Raw genomic sequence first — 7,108 nt, 5'->3', positions numbered from 1 at the left:
GGTATATTGTTACAAGTAAGGGATAAAAATAAATTGTTGTATTTATTTTAAAAATAAATAAATAAATACTGAATTTTTTTTAAAATAATTATTTTTTTAATTTAAAACTAAGAAAAGGGGCCAGCTTCCACGTGTCAATGTGACAGCATGTCGCTACATCTACTATCTATATATGAATAGAATGGGTTGGGATTATTACCATAATAGATATCCTCACTTATTGACACATGTATGTTGATGGGGTTATTTGTGTCATTTTCAAGACTTGAAAAGTGGTTTGAATTTTGAATTCCTAAACACTTATACTTTACACGTGTACATGACAATTTATTTGGATTTTTATTTTGTTTTGTCACTTCTCTCCACTGATCAAATTTATTTCTCTCTCTCTATCTTTACTCATCTTTTGTAATACTCTCTTTCTCACCCTCATCTTTCTCCACTCATACTAAAAAGTCTCCAACTCATCTCTTCATCAAATGTATGATTTTTTCTTCCAAATTCTTGCTATTAACATATTTTTTACATGTCTACTCTGTCGACATTTTATTTCTAACGGTGAACTTTTTATTCTCACTCTCTATTTCAAGCTTCTAGATGTTTAACTTTACACTCATCTCTCTTGCAAATTGCAAAGGTAAGATTTTTCTTTTCAATCTCTTGTTTTAACTTATTTTTCAATATCTCACTCTTGCTTTCAATCTCATGTTTCTCACACTGAACTTTTCTTTTTTTCTCACTCTGTATTCCAAGCTTCAACTCTCTTGGAAAGGTATGATTTTTCTTGAAAAGGTATGATCTTCCTTTCCAAATCTCTTGCTATTCACTTATTTTTTCCTTATCTCATTCTCTTAAACTTTTGTTTTTTGTTTTGTTAAAAATCTGTCATTTTCTTCTTTCTCTAGATTCCACTAACATTTGTTGAAATTTTTTGTTAAAAAATGAGGCGTGACTATTTTTCTGGGTTTTTAGTTCTGCATGCGTAATCACTCATCTCTCTTAACGCCACTTTGAGGTTACTACTTATTTGAAATTGTTTTAATATGTTGAGGTTTACTTTTGGATGAAAATCACTTTCTGATTTGAAACTTCGTTTTTTAAATCTTCAGGATTACTTGGTTTCCCTTACTGGATATATGTTACATTTTTTATTTGGCTTTTCACTTGCAGGTCACTACTCATTTTTATTGTGTTTATGTCATTTTGTGATGGGGTAAGATTTGTAGATTGATTTAAGAATATATTTTTTATTGTACAATTTCATTTTTTATGCTATTGTATTTAAGACAACTTTGCCTAGAAAATTCATTCAGGACTACAGTTGTATTTTTGTATTATTCTCACATAGAGTGAATGAAAAAGCTTAGTGTGACCCTTTAACCATAGAGCTCTCCTTTAACATTAGCCAATTTAATGTTTTTTACACAAAAATATTATGGATGGGAGATGTTAAATAATTTTAAAAAGAACAATTATTCTATATTGCATGATAGAATCAAATCTTCTAAGATGCAATATTATGCAAAGTAAGGTATGTTATTATTTGCATTTAAATAAGAAGCAAGATTTTATGTGTTGTGGAAATTTATTTAATTAATATTTCCACTATTATTTTAAAATTTATTTAATATAAAATTAATAAAACAATTACCATGACATCAATACCCATAGTCACAATAGAAAATTCAAGTAAAATAATTGGCTAATAAATGTACCAAAAAAAGAAACAATTGGCTAATAAATGAATATTATAATTTATAGGTTCAACTTTGTATATGAACGGGTGATATAAATGTGTGGCAGGAATTAAGATAGAAGTTAATTTGTCTTCCTAAGCAAAGGAAGAGCAATGATATTAGTTATACATCGGTAAGCATGACAAGAGTGTAGGATTCACATGGCATGAAGTGTATTGACTATCATAATATATCACCTACAAATCTTCTAATACCATAAGAAAATTGGAAATTTTGTACAACCAACCATATATATTTTAGATTAATTATACCTACCTTTTTTCACTCTGTTAACTTTTAGTTATATATTTAAATGACAACTCAGTTCGTTCTATCGTATAGAATTTGAATGATGATTCACATTTGTGATAGAAATTTCTAATAACCACCATTACTTGAATGAGTTATTCGGTTGGATTTAATATGTATACACTGACAGTGTAAATATTTTTTACACTGTTAGTCAATCATCCACTATTGATTTATTAAACTCTATTCTGTTTATTACCACCATTACTTGAATGAGTTTTTCTGTAATAGAAATTCCTTTTAGATTTTACACAAACCAATTCCTTTTAGTTTTTACACAAACCAATTCATTTTAGTTACTCTAACATACGACTTACTTTTAATTTATAAAAGTCTCCTTTCTTTGGTTTGCAATTATGCTTCTAAATTGGTTACTTATATGACAACATTCCATTTCTTCATAACATTGGAAACAACAATAAAGAAAATAGAGTGTTTAGCTTAAATTAAAACTACTTTCCTTTATTTGTATGTGATCAGGTAGGTTCCTTATGTAATGTTTGTAAAACTACTTTCCTTTATTTCTTTGTTATTTGTTTGTACCTAATGATACATAAAATGTTGTCTTCAGCATATAGTCAAGCTCCTTAAAAAAAATAAAATTTATATTATGTGGTATTTTACTTCATAAATCACCTCTTAAAAAATGCCATTACATATTTTTTTACAAAAATACTTCATTTTAATTATGTTTATAATCTTTGTTAACTATGTTGATGCATGAATTTCTATCAGGATCTTTTTGTAATATTTTATAATTTATATATGATCATGTCAATATATGATTTTGAAAATTTCCTCAATTATTTGATACCTAGAATAACAAGGCCATTTCATGGATGAATTGTAATTCAAACATTTGGATTCATTGGGATTTTTATACATTTTGTTTCATGCACTATACGTTAGATTTTTTAAGTAGTTGTCATTGAAAGTGTAATTGTCTATAAGTAAATGACAATCAATTATTGCCGTTTTTAAATATTCATTGTCATGTGTTAAATAAACGCTTTGTTTACTCTATAATTTAAATAAATACTAAATAAATCGTATTAATGATGTTTACTTTTTTGAGGACCCACATTATTAACTTACGTACGAATGACTAACCAGAGGTTTCCATAACAAACTTGAAACACATCCGGCGTATTATATATTGAAGGTTGCTTTAATTTGACACATAATCATCATATATTTATTAAATATCAATTTTAACATAAATTATGTGTCCAATAAAAGTATAATTGTCTATATGTAAATGACAATCAATTGATTTTCATCTTTAAATATTAATTGTCATGTGTTAAATACTCTATAATTTAAATAAATGCTAAATAAATATTATTAATCAATTTTTAACTTTTTTTATGGGCTCACTTTATTAACTTATGTACAGATGTTTTACCCGCAGTTACCATAACCAATTTGAATATCATCTAGAGTATTATACATTGAAGGTTACTTTAATTTGACACTTAATCATAATAAAACCTAAACTATGTGTCCATCAAAATAACGTGTATTAATTCAATAAATCATTCAATTTCAAGATACTCCAATTGATTCAATTTCATGTGTAATAAATTCTATAATTTAAAAATAGATGGGAGAAAAGATCATATGACATTAAATCATTCAATTTTAACATATTTCACTTGATTTAATGTATATGTGTATGATTTTAAACGTTTCTCTATTGGTTCAGAAAGTAATCAGATCTATTTTTAGCTAAGAAATGATTTTATATTACACCTAAAAATAAAATAATAACCTTATAAAAATGACTATTTCAAATATTAATACAATTTCGATTAAGGTTATTTATGATTCCTTAATTTTAGGCAATGTTTATTATAAATTTATAACCATTTATTTTTTAATTCTAGAATAAGTAATAAGAAATATGTATAATTCATAACAAATATATGTTCATTAATTTTAGACAATGTTCATTATGAATATATTTTGTTCACAATTTATATTTGATTCTAACATAGCAATGTTACTGTTGCAGTATTAAAATATTAACAATAGGAAATATAACAGAAAAACAATATTAATAAATTATATTACAATGTTTCATTTGTGCTATTTTCCATGTCCTTTATGTGATTGGGAAAATCATAATTTGAAATTGAAACTGTTCATTAAGGACATATGAATCTCAAAAGTAAAACATAGTCAAATATAAGGAATTTTTTTGTATAAGTCAATTGAGATACTTGGATGCTTTTTATAACACAAAATAATTTTTTCTTTTTATACAATGGTGAAAATAAGATACGAATAATGCAATAATAATCAATAAAGTAAAGGAATGTATACGTAGTAACTAATTTATAGTATGTTGAAATAATAAGTTTTAACTGTGAGACATTAAAACTAATATTAAACTTCATATAAAAATCAATGTAATGTTACTGATCTCAATTATATATCAACAATAAACCATAGGAAAAACCAAAGGAATGTGTACTTAGTAACTAATTTACATATGTTTAAACAAAACATGATTGATAAAGATTTTAATGGATATTTTTTGGGCGTAACATATATCAATGTTTTATATATACAAGTTGTTATGAGTATTTTTTTATTATTATTTTAGAAATAAAAATGTAAAAAAATTCTTACACTGAAGAATGTCATAAGTGCTTCAATAAATTTATATTTCATTATTATTTTCAAAATAAAACTTCAAAAATTATGTACTTTGTATAAGACATCATTATAAGGACAAAAAATTTCTGCAATATAAAGCAATATTTGCATCAACAATTGAGATTGTTGATCAAATCAACAAATATATTCTCAGTAAAATTTCACATGATTTTTGTATATGTTTTTGAATTTTTATTAGGTTGGAAATAGTAGATTTATAAAACTTATACTAATAAATATCCCCACGTATAACTACAGGTGATGAAAAGGAATCTGTGAGTTCAGATATGTCTGATGCTAATGAAAGCGAATCATTCAATATATTAACTCCTGAATTTTTAAATTCACTTAGAACATCTATTCTTTCCCATGATAAAATCAAGTTCAAAGTTAAGACTCTAATAATATTATTGAGGAATTTAGGCCAGGATGAAGAATTATATAATGATATTAGATTGATTGTTACTAAAATGATAAATCATGTCTTTGAAACAAAGATCATGTGAGAAAAACCATAGGAAATATCATATGTTTAACACCATCTTATGCAATATATATTATCACCCGTGCGAATGCACGGGTATCCAACTAGTAGTATTGTGACATAGGTGGGATCATCCATAGGTATATAGTGGGTCCACCTCCTCATAAATTCAAGAATGTGTAGAATCTATCTACCACTGTATTTAATCTATTATATATAATTTCATAATCCTATTAATAAATTTAATTAATTCTAAGAACTCATATGCATTATCAGTTTTTAAATACATGTATCACATTACATATATATACATTTTTTTATCATTTCATTATATATGAGTGAATCACTTTTGCATGTCGCCAATGGATTCACTCGGTAGCATACGAAATAATTTGTATTCATGTGTTAGCGCGTTTAGCCTGGCGCACTTGAACTCGCTAGTGCCCTCGTGAGTCACTTGTAAAGTGTCCCACATTTCCTTGGCACTTTGACATTGAGACACCCGAAAGAATTCATCGTAAGATAGGGCCGAGGTAATTATATTTTTGGCGCAAAGGTTGAATTGGACCTTCTTGCGCACCTCATCGGTCCATAAGCTTTTGGACTTTTCTTTCGGTACGCCATCCATTAAGTGAAGTGGGACAAAAGGGCCACTGATTACAGATTCCCAAATATCTGAATCAATAGCTTCTATGAAGATTTTCATTCGGACTTTCCAGTAGGCGTAACCCTGCCACTGAATATGAGAGGGCGGTTAATGGATGCGCCATCACCACCAAAGGGGTTGGTGAAACCCATTTAAATTCCCTGAGGATCACGCAGATACGGTTGAGCTAGCACGACGTACAAGCTCTGATATCACTTGTTAGGTATTAGTGGCCTAGAACACGTAGAAGGGGGGGGGGGGAAAAATGAAATCTTGCAAAAGAAAGAATGTTAAATGAACTCTTCTCGCACATGCAACTCTCTTGCAAAAATAGTAAACAGAATGTAAAATGCTCTCTAAAACTATCCATATAAAATAGAATGCAATGTTGTGGTTTTCTGAAATGTTGCCTCTATTTATAGCAAGTAGTTTTGGCAGTTGGATTCGTTGCAAACAATTAAACGGTTAAAACAGAACTCAGTTATAACAAATAACAGACCTGTTAATCGATTAAGGCTGCCCGTTAATCGATTAAGCATGCAACAGAATGACACATAAAACAGTTGTAAAAGAAAGCATTGATTTAACAGAAAAGCAGTTGAGTTAATCGATTAAGTCACCACGTTAATCGATTAACTGGAACATTCAAGTACATGTTTCAAAAGGTAAACTTCTCATATGTTATGCACAACATATATACATATTCTAACAGATATATTATGCTTAATATGCATATGTAACATGTATGATTAATGCATGAACATACAATTAACTAGATAATATATCTCATGGATATGATATGACAATTAAGATGGCTTGAGAGACTAGCACCTAGGTTCACCTCACCTATACTCACTTACTACCGCATACATCACAGACTACTTAGAATAGTGACTCTAATTATTATCCTAGTCTATTTATGACCAAATGAGCATAAGGCATGTTGATTGTTGAGCCATCTTCAAGCTTTAATAGAACCTTGTCTTCATCAAAACATAGACAAAAAATTTCTAGTGCTATCCTTGACACTTTGCACTTTCCATCTCCCCCTTTTTGATGATGACAAACAACACATCAAAATTCTTCAAAATGTTTGATGAATTAGCTTGATGATGAATTTGCATACTGGTTATTAATGGCTGTTTTTCAAAGATACAAAGTTGAAGCGCATTTGCTCCCCCTTAGGTAAGCAATCATTAAACGGAAGCTAGGTAAAACAACCTGCAAAAACTATTACACAACCTACAAAATATATGTAACACAACAAGAAAC

General features: G+C 28.1%; 1 long non-coding RNA gene across 1 annotated transcript; it reads left to right on the top strand.

The window, feature by feature from the left end:
• On the top strand, positions 389 to 1,318 carry LOC109342544. The gene is made up of 3 exons (XR_002107071.1): positions 389 to 481; positions 591 to 792; positions 1,171 to 1,318. It is a non-coding gene; the product is annotated as an uncharacterized LOC109342544 (long non-coding RNA).

Source organism: Lupinus angustifolius, chromosome LG03 (genome assembly GCF_001865875.1).
Source record: "Lupinus angustifolius cultivar Tanjil chromosome LG03, LupAngTanjil_v1.0, whole genome shotgun sequence".
In the NCBI taxonomy this organism is placed as follows: Eukaryota; Viridiplantae; Streptophyta; class Magnoliopsida; order Fabales; family Fabaceae; genus Lupinus; species Lupinus angustifolius.
The sequence above is the reverse complement of the archived record's forward strand: the minus strand, read 5'-3'. Positions and strand labels throughout refer to the sequence as shown.